The sequence below is a fragment of the Sorex araneus genome, chromosome 10 (assembly GCF_027595985.1).
Source record: "Sorex araneus isolate mSorAra2 chromosome 10, mSorAra2.pri, whole genome shotgun sequence".
Taxonomy (NCBI): domain Eukaryota; kingdom Metazoa; phylum Chordata; class Mammalia; order Eulipotyphla; family Soricidae; genus Sorex; species Sorex araneus.
Window position 1 is genome coordinate 26883191 of NC_073311.1, and position 15186 is coordinate 26898376.

Sequence of the window (15186 nt, forward strand, 5' to 3'; positions counted from 1 at the left end):
GTTTCCTGAAAGTGCTTATCTAACCAGCACATGCTCGTCATTTGCAATGGTTTAGAAAGTCTCAGAACTATTCATTTAGATGTCTTTCTATATCACATTAATTTAGACTGACATCTGAATGATTAGCCATTCTAGCCCATGCATTTTTTTCTCAAAAGTAACATTACACACATGAATGAGGCAGTGTGAAGAATCAAAACAGAACACAGAAATAAATATCAGTTAATTTGTCTTTGTGATGAATGCAGATATTTCCTGGTCCTGAATGTTCATAGAGAAGCATCAGATGAACATTTGTCAGAAAAAATGAAATGCAGGATTGTTCTACGAGTCCAGTAATCCCTTCTCAAATTACTTTTAATGCTACAATATTATAATTCTATGGTCAATTTGTTACTCCTGGCTCTGCATTCAGGAATTACTCCTGGTGGTGCTCAGGGGAACCATATGGGATGCTGGGAATAGAACCTGGGTCAGCTACGTGCAAGGCAAACTCCCTGCCTGCTGTACTATCGCTCCAGCCCCATGACAGCCTTTCACATGGCCCTGGGCAGCAGGTTTGCAGTCACCATTGTGGCTCTGATATTATCGTAGAGGGATCAGTTCTTGGCTCCTCAGCCTGGCTTCACCCCACACCGTCTTTGGCCCAGTTTGGATAACTTCACCAGTGGGAGCCAGAGCCTAGGCAAAGTCTAGTTGTGTTTGCTTTTCATTTCCTGACCTTAAAGAAGAGGAAGGGGGACTGTGTTGTGAATGGGCCAGGGCATCGGGGAAGAAGGCGCCCTGTCCCAGGGTAGGCGTGGAGTGATGGTGTGAGTGGCAGGGAGGAGCGGGTCACTCATCACGTGGACCCAGGCCAGGTAGGGGAACACTTGCCTTCATCCTTCTGGCTTTGTGAGAAGAGCTGGTCCACCCAGGAAGGGTATGTGGCTCATTTAAACCTTGATTTTCTCTTTGGCAAGTGGAGGCAGTCCTGAGACTAGCTCTTACCTAACATTGCTAGCCCGAGATAGTGTCTTCAGGTGGGTTCAAATATTGGTTCATCCCTTGGACCGGAGAGATACTACAAAGTGGGTAAGGCATTTGCTTTGCATGCAAGCTGACCTAGGTTTGATCCCCAGCATCCCATATGATCCCCCAAGCACTTCCAGGAGCAATCCCTGAGCACAGACTCAGGAGTAAGGCTTGAATATCACCAGGTGTGAAACAAAAACAAACAAACAAAAAATATTGGTTCCTCTCATTCCCATCCCACAACTTAGGATGTGGTCTTTATTCATTACTTCACCTGATATTTTTGTTCTTGTTTCGGGGCCACATGTGTCTGTGCTTAGCCTCTGACTCCTAGGAGTGTTTGGGGGACAATGTGGGATGCAGGGATCAAACCCTGGTCAGCAATGTAAAAGGCCGACCTCTGTACTTTTATTTTTCTTTTTATTTTATTTCGAACTGGAGCAATAGCACAGTGGGTAGGGCGTTTGCCTTGCACGTAGCCAACCAGGTTCGATTCCTCCATCCCTCTCGGAGAGCCCAACAAGATACCAAGAGTATCCCACCCTCACAGCAGAGCCCAGCAAGCTATCCATGGCGTATTCAATATGCCAAAAACAATAACAACTCTCACAATGGAGACGTTACTAGTGCCCACTCGAGCAAATCAATGAGCAATGGGACTACAGTGCTACAGTGGTTGATTTGTCAGGAGCAACTAAATAGGTGTTCTCAAACATTATTGGATTGTCATCCAATTATAAAAACTGTGATAAGATAATAGCAACAATCTCATTGATAGGTTACTTTAAAACCTTCAAAAAAAGCTTCTTGCCAAAGGCCTGCAGAATTTCCTCATAAAGTACTCATTATGGAAAATTTAATATGTATTTATATCCAACCGTTTAATTATTTTCAAATTGCATATAAATTATCAAACAACATATATGAAACATTCAAAATTGCTATACCAGTGCATGACCGTGTTATGTATGTATGTTGGAGCATATGAAAAACTATAGCTACATAATCCTTAATTTTACAGTCATCCTTCATTTCTCTCAATCCATATTACTAGTCTATAAATCTGTGTTCTAACTCCAAAAATACTTCTTAAATCTGTCGACTTCTTTTCATGTATCAACAAAGCAGTATTATCTATAATGTGTCTGTCTCCTTGATCCATGCTTATTTAATATTCCCATCCTAGCACAATGTGTTGAATTAGCACCCGGTACACATAGTGAAGCCTTAAGAATATTAATCAGAATATGCCAATTAAACAGTTTTCAGAAATTTTTCTTAATTGTAAATAAAATGGAAATGCCTGCACCTGAGAGATAGGACAAGAGGGGAAGCACTTGCCTTGCATGCAGCCAGTCCTAGTTCCTTAGTAACACAAGTTTCCCTGAGGGCACTACATCACTCCAGAGCGTAGAGTCTGAAATAGCTCCGGAGCCCCATGGGGAATAAACTAAATACCAGCCCCACCCCCAAAATAACAAATGCCTTTGATAAATAGAGCTCCATAAACTAGGCTGAAGACACATTTCTGAAATAAGCAGTATCTGGGAATCTTTCTCCCAACACTACACTCAACTTTACCCTGCTGTCTCTTTCTCCCCGTCTTTCCAGCTTTGACATTTGCTGTTCTCTATGCCCAACAGACTTTATTTTTCATTTCCTACTTTAAATTATCTCAAATTTACATAAAGCTGCCAAATAGTATTCTCAGATGTATTCGAATACTAGCTTAGATTTAAACATTTTGGTTTGAATACTAGTTTTTATAATCACAGTAAAGTCATCACATCATGAAATTACTATTGATCAAATATTGCTTAAATAGTATCATCTAATATGCAAACCTCATTCAAATGTCACTGATTATCTCAACTAATTTTTTCTGGTTTATTGTTGGTTTTGTTTTGTTTTTTTAGGAAAAAGCCCTACGACCCAATCCATAGTTTTAAGATGCCCTTTATTGTCATGTCTCATTACCCTTTTAATGTCAGGAACATTTCATCAGACTTTCCTTGTTGTCATGTCTGTGACAAATTTAAAGAATAGAGGACAAAAAATTCTATAGACTATTTGATTCTGATAGTGCTCTTAATGCATAAGGCCCTGAAAAAATATATTGTGAGTAATTCTCATTACTGGTGAAATTTGTCTTCTATTATTTGATTTAGATAGTGCTAGGTTTCTTCACTATGGAGTTTGTAATATTATATTTATTTATTAGTAATTTAAATAATTTTACAAAAATAGTACATTTGTAAATATTTAGTTCCTATCAATGTTGACATTCACTTATAATTTCTGCATGAATTATTAGCTATGATATTTGTCAAATGTTGATTTTCCAATTCCACTATCCATTTTATACATATAAGTTGTATCCTACTTTTCAATTTTCTATCTTTTCGATGTAACATGTATTTATTTATTTGTGCAAAGTGAATTACAGATTTGGTGGGGTTTTTTTTGTTTTCTTTTTGGGTCACAACTGGCAATGCACAGGGGTCACTCCTGGTTCTGCACTCAGGAATTACCCCTATTGGGGACCATATGGGATGCTGGGAATCGAACCCAGATCAGCCGTGTGCAAGGCAAATGCCCTACCTGCTGTGCTATCGTTCCAGCCCTAGATTTGTTTTTTAAAGTGCTATAATTGCTACTATTATTATTTATTTTGAGTCTTAAAATTACTCAATGAAAATCCCTTTACATTGTTACTGAATCTTTTTTTCATATCTTGTTTTTGACAAAAAAATCTTTTTTTAACGCATTTTTTACAAACGTTTTGAGAACTTCCTCACAGCTCAACAATTCTGAGATCATTTTGTATTTTCCTTTCATGAGTCCTGGAATCATCCTCTTCTTCAATGGCTCCTTGCTAATTTTAGTGTGAAATGATATTTATAAAATAAAATTTCGTTACCAGTTGTGCTTACTTCAAATGGACTGTTGCTATTTATTGGCAGATGAATGGAATTGGGAACTCTGTATGCATCTGCAAATATGCACAAATCTCTGAACCTACTTACATGCATATAAATAATTCCTTTTCTTTAAAATTCACACTTCTTCCACCTCAAATTAATTCTGGCCTTCCCTTTCTATGTTTATAGATCTGCTATTGTTTTTTTATTAACTACTCTCTCTTTTTTATTTGGAAGCAGATTTTTTAATGTAGGAGTACTGCTATTTAATCAGCCATTGGTTAAGCTTATTGAATTGGGCATGAATTCTACATTACTTTTTTTTATTCAAAATGTTATTTTTGGGGCTGGAGTGATAGCACAGCGGGTAGGGCGTTTGCCTTGCACGTGGCCGACCCGGGTTCGAATCCCAGCATCCCATATGGTCCCCTGAGCACCGCCAGGGGTGATTCCTGAGTGCATGAGCCAGGAGTGACCCCTGTGCATTGCCGGGTGTGACCCAAAAAGCAAAAAAAAAAAAAAAAAAAAATGTTATTTTTTTTTTAATTGAATCGCCATGAGATACAGTTACAAAGCTTTCCTGTTTGAGTTTTAGTCATAACAATCACCAACACCCAACCCTCCACCAGTGCACATCTTCTACCACCAGTGTACCCAGTATCCCCACCATCTCACCGTGCCTCTATGGCAGACAATCTCCCCCACACTCATTTTTTGTATTGCTTGTTATGAATAGCATATGATGTTGCTCCTGGAATTCTAAGACTTTAGATAATTAGGGTCTGGAGGAATCTCTGCAGCAAGCTCCTCAGTTTGGAGATTCTTTTGTGTCTCTGGATGATGACCATTAAGGAGCTTAAGTAGCAGCCTGAGGCAATTTGTGACCTTGTGACCCTGACCTTAAGGGTCCCAAGGGGATGGGGTTGGGGAGGATAAGAAGGACCAGCCCATCCCCTATCCCTTGAGGCTTGGAGCTTGCCGGCACTGAACCCGTGAACCTGCACTTCTCATTGAGTTCTGGAAGTTGGCGACCACCAGGATCTTTAGGGGACCTGGTGGAGGGACGACGCCTACCCCGATCTGAGGTGGCCCGATGAAGTCGGCCTGGCTTAAAGTCCGGAGGCATCTCTACAGTGAGCTGCTTGGTTTGGAGATTGTGTATCTCTGGATCATCTTTTCCAGGGAAACTATTAGCATATGCCGTGCAGGGTGCACCGCTCAGCAGGCCCTGACTGTGGCTTTTGATCTATTTCATTATTTATGGGTCTCTGAAATTAGGCCAATAAATGAGCTTGGATAGCTGAGCCGGAGGTGGTTTGTGGGTGTGGGTTTTTGGCCATTTAGTTTTTTGGTAAACTTGGCCCCAAGTTGTTGGGGTTCGGCCAAAGGCACAGCAGCAATTTGGGGGTATCAGGAAATCTGAAGGCACCATCAGGCTGCTGATGCATTCGCCCCACATGTATAGGTTGACCTGCTGGCAGCACTTCACCTCCAGGTAGCAGACTTTGAACCCAGGGCATCCTGCTTAGTCCCAGTCTCAGCTCTTTGTGTGTTTGTGTCTTGTAAGTGAGAATCTCTCCTCCCACTATCATAGATTTATCACCCTATTTTCTCCTTTTCCTAGAATGCAAATGGCAAACTTCCCACAGTATTGCCAAAAGCTCAGGAACTTCTATGTAGAAGGAGAAAGGAAAGAGAAAGGGGGAATAAAAATGAAAGCTCTGCATAACTTTTAATAAGTTCAGTATCATCCTGATCATCTTAACTTAAATCAATCTTTCAAATAGAGCTTTGGGTCCCAGAGGGTACAGTGGGTAAGGCACTTGCTTTGCATGTGGTCAATCCGGCTTTGATTCCTGGCATTCCCCTGCCCTCCAGTGGTAAAGTCAGAAATTAATCTTGAGCACCTCCAGGTGTGGCCCCAAAAGGAAACAAAACAAAGCAAAGCAAAACAAAACAAAAAGGAACCATGTGATGCCAGAGATAATACCTGCTGGCAGTCCCTGTTCAATCCCCAGTTACCATCTGATATAGCCCTCAAGGTCCCCATGCACCATCAGAACAGCTTGGGTAATCCTGCAAAACCCCCAAAGCACCAGTTGACCAAGTATCAACAGAAGGAGACCTCGGGCCTCCGGAGCACTGCTTGGGAGGACTCTTGTCCACCCCAAAATGGACAAGAGCACATATGACATAAAAATATGAGAACAACTGCTAGATCTTCATAGTCTTTTACTTTATTAAAAATACATCAAAATGAAACTAGTTGAAATCTCAGCCTGAGACTCATTTATTGATACTATAAATTTGGTCAATAGCCTCTAGTCCTCAAGCATAGAAGGGTTATTTTAAGATTGAGCTCATATGCTTGTTGTAAAGAATGAATGAATCCAGAGATGTAAAATTCTTGCCATGAACTTTATCTGACATGAGGAAATGCTGAGTCAGAAATATTAACTGTTTTTGCTACCGAGTTTAATTTATGACAATATTCACATTGGAACTTTTTTTAGTTTTGTGTTCTTCAAAAGTGAACGCTTCCACAAAATCATAAACATTTAAAACGAACTTATACATTAAATCATAAACACATATAGAAAATGCGACTTCAAAAGTTTTCAGAGTTTTCTTTAAAATACATAAGCTTAAAAAAATAAAAATCCTATCTATGTATGAGCAGGCTATATAAAATAATATGGATAGTTTTTTTTTAGATTACCTATTGCAGAGATTTTTACTTTCAAGGATGCTTCATGTCATTCTACATATAATACATGATCATGCACACAATAAATGTGATCATAATGAATTTTATCTAGTAATATTAAGATAGTGGTTTGAAATTATTTTACCAATACCCATAATTTTAACAGGAATATCAATACATTTTTCTAATTTTCTTGGATGTTTGCCTTTTCTAGAAAAATAGTTTTAATTTTTAATCATTCTGTGTGTGTGTTTTCTTCTTTCTTTTTTCTTTTTTTAATGAACCACACCCGGTGGTATTTGGGTTTAAATACCAAATACCATTTGAGTTTAAATAAACTCCTGGCTCTGCACTCAGAAATTAACCCTGGCTGTGCATGGAGGAACACAGGCTGACCACGTGCAAGGCCACATGCAAGGCTATACTCTCGCTCCAGCCCAGTTATATGTGTTTTCTGTAGCATCAATCAAATGGGGTTGGAGGGATAGTACAGTGGGTATTGGCTTATCTTGTGTGACACAAGATAATTTTGTTGGGTTCAATCCCTGGCTCCCCATATTATCCTCAATTCCCCCCAGGAGTGATTCCTGTGCGAAGAGCTAGGAGTTAGCCCTGAGCACAACCGGGGAAGGATGGGGACAAAAGAATTATTTGAATCACTTACACTACTCTTTTTTTTACGTTGATAGATTTTGTTTCTACATAAAAATAAATAAGTATATTTAAGTTACATGGTAATATAGATGTATAAAATAAGCTCTAAGTAACAAAACTAAGACTTTTACATGAGTATATACCTTCCAAAACAAGAATGATTTCTGTAAATTTATTGGGGCATAATGTAAAATACTGGAAAAAAACCTACTACAGATATGGAAATATGCTACTGCCCTCTTATGGTAAGTACTCAAATGACATGCAGTGATTTTACATATCCTTGAAATAATTGAATGCTCCAACTATATAATTTAAGTCATATTTCTTTAATCTGCTTACTTCTAGTCTTCTTTTGTTAGACAATTTTCTGACTATAAATATTAATTTTTATCATTCTTTTCCCATTAATCTATTATAGAACTTCTGAATTTATTTTCTTATATGTATCCTTTGTATGATAATTTGTATCATAATTACTATAGCATATCTAATGCAGAACTAATAATTGAGCACTTAATGTTGAGGGTAGATAAAGGTATTTTAATATTTAAATTATTGCTGGTTAATATGGCATTTAATCATTACAAAAATGAAATGAAATAATGTTGTAAAAGCTAACACTGTGTTAGCATGTATGATTTAATTTGCATTGTTCTATGGGCAAGAGAGTCTCTTGCCCGCACGCCTCGCTGTCTTCCCCTGGGCCTCTCGGAGGCGATGGGCTCCAGCTTCCCTCCCCGCCCCGAATAGAGCTCCCGGCGGCCGAAGACCACCGGAACCTAGCTACAGCCATGCTCAAGGCCCCTCTCCACACGTTGGACAAGCCTCACAATGAAGGTACCGGCAGAGGAACCCAGGTGTATGCAATCCCATCAATAGCCAACATACAGAGACTTAAAGACAAGCTCCCAGAAGGACAGTGATCTTATAACCTACTTCTCCCTCTGGGAAAAACTAGCAAGCCACTGAGAGTTTCCTGCCTACATGGGACAGCCAGCCTCTCAAGCTTCCCATGGTGTATCCATATGCCAAAGCCAGTAACCAGCTGAATCTCATTTCCCTGACCCTGAAAGAGCCTCCAATGTGGCATCGTTTGGAAGGCCGAGAAGAGAGAGGCTTCTAAAATATCAGGGATAGGATGAATGTAGAGGTTACTGAGACCGCTCGAGCAACTCGACAATCAACAGGATTTCGTGATTGTGATCGTGATCGTTCTATGGATAAATCACTTAAAATATAATGAGAAATGGCTGTATTTTCACACCAATCTTATAAATTAAGTCCTATATCACAAAATTATTGAAAAGGCAAAAGAGGCATGTAGTATATGCAAATTATTAAGTTTGGGTGATGCTATGTTGTGAAATCAGAATTTGAAATCAAGAAATCTCATTCACCATTTTCAAATTTAAAATTCCATTATCACTACATAGATGATAATATTTAAGCAGCAATGTTGTCCAATGCAATAGAAGCTGGGAAAAGTATTCACAACACCCACCTGTCCTTCGCCAACTATAAAACCAAGATGACTGCCCTCCAACATCCTGATAGGTCTATCACAACTTCCAGAAGGGCAATGGAAAAGGTTATCCACAACTTCTACTAGGATTTCTTTGATAGCCATGTCCACCTGTCCACATATCAAATTCCACAGGATGGATTTGTCGTTCCCAATGTTCTCCCTTCAGAAATCAGAAATGCCATTTTATTGGTAAAGAAGTTTACAGCACCCAGGCCAGACAAGGTCAGACCCAAACACCTGAAGAATCTGTACCAGTACTCGTCAATACACTGACTTGGCTCTTCACATGCTACCTGTCTGAATGTAAGGTTCCATCCCAGTGGAAAACCAGCAGGGCCATTGTGTTGTACAAGAAAGGAGACACCCACGACATCAGCAACTATCGCCTGATCTGCCTCTTGTCTGTCATCTACAAGTTATTCACTTGAATCATCCTGAATAGGATTGGCAGAACACTAGATGAAGAACAACCATGCTAGCAAGCTGGATTCAAAAAAGGATTCAGCATCCGATTGACCATATCCACACAGTGATCAAGCTCACTGAAGTTTTGGGAGAGTTCAGGATGCCACCCTGTCTAGCATTCATTGATTTAAAGAAGGCCTTTGATTCTGTTGAGATGGAAGTGGTCACCAAAGCCCTAGACAAACAGGGTGTTCAAACTCAGATACATCAGGATCCTCCGTGAGCTGTGTTATGGATTCACCATCAGGATCCCACCATTCTACAAAGAATTGTTCATCGGCATAAAGAGAGGGTTTCAGCAGGGCAACACCATTTCACCAAAACTCTTCAGTGCTACCCTTGAGAATATCATGTGACGACTGGAATGGGAAGGAATGGGAGTGGAGATAGATGGTCGGCAACTACACCACCTCCGCTTCACTGATGACATCATTCTAATAACACCAAATATCAGCCAAGCAGCATGAATGCTGGCCAACTTCAACCCTGAGTCGATGGTCGGAAAGCAACTGAACCTCACAAAGACAATGTTCACGAGAAACAAACTAGTTCCTGATGTTCCATTTGCCCTCAAAGGAACGAACATCTCCGAATGCAGCAGTTATGTGTACCTATGTCGAGAATTCAACATGACAAATGACCTGGCACCTGAACTGCGCAGGAGGAAGAGATCGGCATGGAACGCCTTCAAGAGCATCAAAGAAGAGGTTAAGAGGACAAAGAACCTCTGACTCTTGGCACATCTTTTTGACTCCACCGTTCTTCCTACACTAACATATGCCTCAGAGACCTGGGCCCTATGAAAACAGGATGAGTACACTATTTGGATATCCCAAGGAGGAATCAAAAGACCTATGCTAGGAGTATTACATTTCATTCAAGTGAGAAAAGGAATCCTGAGTTCTGACCTCCGGAGGTCAGAGTCAGAGATGCTGTCTCATTTGCCAATGTGTCGAAAATCAGATACAATGATTTTTGTAATGCAACGTAATGCAATTCAGAGATGACCGCTGGACTAGAGCTGTTACCGACTGGATTCCACAAGACATCAAAAGACCTCATGGCCGCCCACCTACAAGATGGTCAGACTTCTTAACCATGACCCTGAATAAACGGTTTGAGGATCTTAGTGTTCCTCGAACGAGCAAACACCATTGGGCTACAGTAGCACACGACAGGGACGGATGGAGACATTACTGGAGCCCGCTCAAGCATATCAATGAATAACAGGATGACAAGTGATACAAGTGATTATCATCAAAATAATTTATATAAAGAATTTATAATTATTCATCATCCCTAAAGATAATCCAGAAATTGCCAGTTCATCTCTAGCTAGAAAATTTTGTTTTAACAAATTGAATATCCAGAATAATACATAAATGAGAGGCACGGTGACATTTATTTTCTTCAAATGTTTTTCCCTTTAATATCTTTTTCTCTTTTTCTATTCCTATCTTGGACAAGTAAAAGAGGAGGAAATTGTTGTCTCTTTTTCCAAGTACTATTAAATCCTAGAAATACAATTCTGATTTTCAAAATTGAGCCTTAAATATAGATATCAAACCTCTGGGAACTTACAAGTTAATGAGAAAAGCAGATCAGTTCAATACAGTGATGAGTGCTGCTTCAGAGATAAGACAATTACATTAAAAGTACATTAACCAAAAAAAAAAGTACATTAACCCTTCAAAGGAAATACACAAAGTTAACCCTTCAAGGGAAACACCATTTTATGAGGAAATTAAATATCTGCTGCTGTTAGTAAGAGATAAAATAAAGGCAGCTATGGGGAGAATTGATGAGTAATATGTACATGTGGAATAGTGTGTGCAAAAGTTTTGGTTTAGGGCTGGAGAGATAGCACAGCGGGTAGGGCGTTTGCCTTGCACGCGGCCAACCCGGGTTCGATTCCCAGCATCCCATATGGTCCCCTGAGCACTGCCAGGAGTAATTCCTGAGTGCAGAGCCAGGAGTAACTCCTGTGCATCGCCAGGTGTGACCCAAAAAGAAAAAAAAAAAAAAAAGTTTTGGTTTAGATGAATTAAGTGAGGTTCTACTGGGTTGGGGTGAATCTTATTTCACTAAGAATGATATTCTTATAAGAGAAATGTCACAGAAACATGGAGAGAAAAGCAAGCAGCAATGAAAACAGAGGCTATATGTATCTAAAAGGTAAGAGCACCAAGGACTGCCAATCACCACTAGAACTAAGAAGAAGTTATGAAACCTGACCCCCTTTTGAGCCTTCCAAGAGAAGATCTTTAAACTGCTAGCCTCCAGAATTGTGAAACAATAAACTTATATTTTTTTAGCAGTATTCTGTCATGGAAGTTCTATAGAACTAATATAAATGGACAAACTTCCAACTAGACCTTTTGGATTCATAACGAGAAACACTGGAAAACTCACCAAGTGTTAAACAACTAGCTTATGAGAAAAGGCCACTGATATATTTTGCAAGTCATTTTTTACATTTCTTTAACTCTCTAAATTTTCTTCATGGATGTGTTTAGATATAAGTCAATTGTTCATATTCTCAAAATAATTTATGATTTATAAAAAGGCCTTCCTTTTTGTCTGCTTAGATGAAATATTATGTGACAAAATATTCCCCAGTCTATGATTCTGAGATTTTATATGGGTGCCAAGATGGTAGTAAGAATAAATAACATAATGTGTATCAATGTGGTTTGTAAACTGCCTGTTAGCAGAATCTGGGTGCCAGACATAGGTTTTTTCATTGGTAGGGTTTTGGGAGGTGGGAGAGTGCAGTAGTTAAGCCACACCCAGAGATCCCCAGGGTCTACTCCTGGCCTCATTGAAGACTGTCACCTGTATCACCCTTTGTTCCCTTGCTCATCAATTTTCTTAAGCGGGCACCAGTAACATCTCCATTCATCCCTTTCGCATGCTACTGTAGCCCAATGGCTTCTGCTCGCTCCAGAAACACGAAGAGCATCAAATTGTTTTAGCAGCCTCTCCTTACTCATCCTTCCCAATACTACTATATTGGGGGCTCTTTCAGGGTCAGGGGGATGAGGCCCTTTATTGTTACTGTTTTGGGCATATTGAATACACTATGGGTAGCTTGCCAGGTTCTGCTTTATGGACGGTATACTCTTGTAGGCTTGCTTGGCTCTCTGAGAGGGACAGAGAGGCTCCAGCAGATTCTCTTCAAGGAGCTTTGTTTTATAGTCTCCGGATCTTGGCTGTTGATGAGATTACATGGCGCTGGGGGCAGTTTGTGAGTGTGACTGCCAAGCTACTGGAAAACTAGAGATCTGGGTGGAGGAGGCCAAATCCCGATCTGAGCATGCTTGGAGATCTCAGCCACAGGTCCCTGAGTACCTGACTACCTCTGCTGGTTCCTTCATGTGTGAGGTTCATCCAAGTGTGTGGAGAGTGGCCTTGATCATGGCAGTGGTTAGGTTCTGGAGGTTTTCGTCTGCCGAGGTTCTGCTTGGGGCGAGGAGGGAGACTTAACCCACCCACTCCAAGTGGCCCTGGTGAAGACAGCCTGGCATGCAGGAGCAGGAGATTCTGAGATTCATTGAGGACTAGGGCCTTAAATCCTATACTATCTCTCCATCTTCCCAGACATCTGCTATTTCTTTAGCACACATGTTTCTCAAAATTTTCAAAATCATTTCAAATAAATATAGACACATAACCCAATTTTCAACTTCCTCCCACATTCCCTATTGTTTCAAATTGGTTTAATTTAAAGAATATGATTTTGTCACCATCCACTATTTACTTTAGTTCTCATATGTGTACATATATGTGCCTGTCCTGGATGCAGAATACAAGACAGGTAAGAAGGGTTTTCCCTGAATTGGTTTATTTAAGTCAAAAGAGTAACCTTACTACACCTGGACATAATTTAAAAAAAAAAAAACAAAACATTAGTACCTTGTCCATCAAATTATGCATTCTTGGCCTTATATTTTTTAAGAGATGGGGGAGGTATTTGAGATATATTTAGCTGTGCTAAGAGCTTACTACTGGGTCTGTGGTCAAGGATTACTCATGTCACCAGGGGACCACATGTGGTGCTACCAATCAAACCTGGATGAATCATGAAAAAGATATGCACTCCACCCACTGTTCTATCTCTCCTACTCCTCCTTAGCTTCATAGTTCTCATTTCTTTCTGAATCATTGACTTGTAATTATTGATTGAATCCTATAACATATTGAGCTTCACTAATTTATATGTGATACAAGTTCAGAAAATCTATTTGAAATAAAACAAATGTAAAATGCCTAACCCATGTAAAATAAAAAGGTTTAAACCTCAAGGCTATATTGACACATAAGTAGGGAAATACTATTGAGGTTTGATTTGTAGGCATTTTGAATAACCTCAAACTTTTATCTCTCAGGTGACTGAATATAATCACTGTATCACTGTCATCCTGTTGTTCATCGATTTGCTCAAATGTGCACCAGTAACGTCTCCATTGTGAGACTCATTGTTACTGTTTTTGGCATGTCAAATACGCCACGGGTAGCTTGCCAGGCTCTGCTGTGCGGGTGAGATACTCCCGGTAGCTTGCCAGGCTCTCCGAGAGAGATAGAGGAATTGAACCTGGGTCGGCCGTGTGCAAATCAAACGCCCTACCCACTGTGCTATTGTCTATGGCTGTAGACAGCTGAATATAATAACAAGTTAGATAGATAGATATCCTTATTAAGGATAAGATAGATATAGATAGATAAGATAGATAGATAGATAGATAAGATAAGATAGATATCCTTATTAAGCACTTTATTGATTAGCAAAGTAAGACTCAGATTGGTTTTACAAATTGTCCAGAGTTACATAGCAGTAGATGGTAAGATGCATGGTGAAGTGGAACCAAACTTAAAACTCTGACTAATCATTTATGACCTAACTAATGAATACTAATTAAGAAGGGGAAGAAAGAAGAGAAGAGAACACTATAGCCTAAAAGTGGAAAAGAAAGGGAACAAATTGAAGAGGTAATATTGGTTAAGTTAGCCTTAGGGTTATTCAGGTATAACTTACACACTTTGTGTTTACTAGGTAGTAAAGATGCAATAGAGAAGTTCTATACACCTTGTTGTCCAGTCTCCATAGAAAAGCTCTTAGCTAAGATGGGTATGTCTCACTGCTGCAAATTTAAACTCTAGGTTTTAGTAGGTAAGTACCTAGATTTTCAAGTCCATACGTTAAACCTTTCTGTGATTCTTAAGACGTAACGTGTGGGGAGTGCTCTTTTACAGTTTCCATTGGTTGCACAGGGTCTTCCTCAGTTCCATTGTGCTCTTATATTTTTAAATTTTTTTTATTAAATCACTGTTTGATAGGCCCTTCCAAAGATGTTTATAATTAGGTTTCAGTCATACAGTGTTCCAGCATCTATCCTTCTACCAGTGTCCATTTCGCAGCACCAGTGTCAATTTCCCTCCCATCACTGCCTCCCCAGACTGCCTCTATAACAAGTGCTTACTGCCCTCTTCTGTCTCTTTCTCAGGCCTCCTGAGCACTGCTTGGGAGGACTCTTCTCCACCCAAAAATGGACAGGGGCACATCTGCATAAAGATCAATTGCTAGATCTTTGTAATCGATGTACTCATCGATTTGCTCGAGCAGGCACCAGTAACGTCTCCATTGTGTTGTTACTGTTTTTGGCATATCGAATATGCCATGGGTAGCTTGCCGGGCTCTGCCATGTGGGCTGGATACTCTCAGTAGCTTGCAGGCTCTCCGAGAGGGATGGAGGAATCGAACCCAGGTTGGCCGCATGCAAGGCAAACGCCTTACCCGCTGGACTGGAGCAATATTTTACTAAGCACAGTAAATTAAATAAATGGTAATTAATGCTACTTCCACTACTAGTACAAGGCATTAACAAATGCAAAAGTAA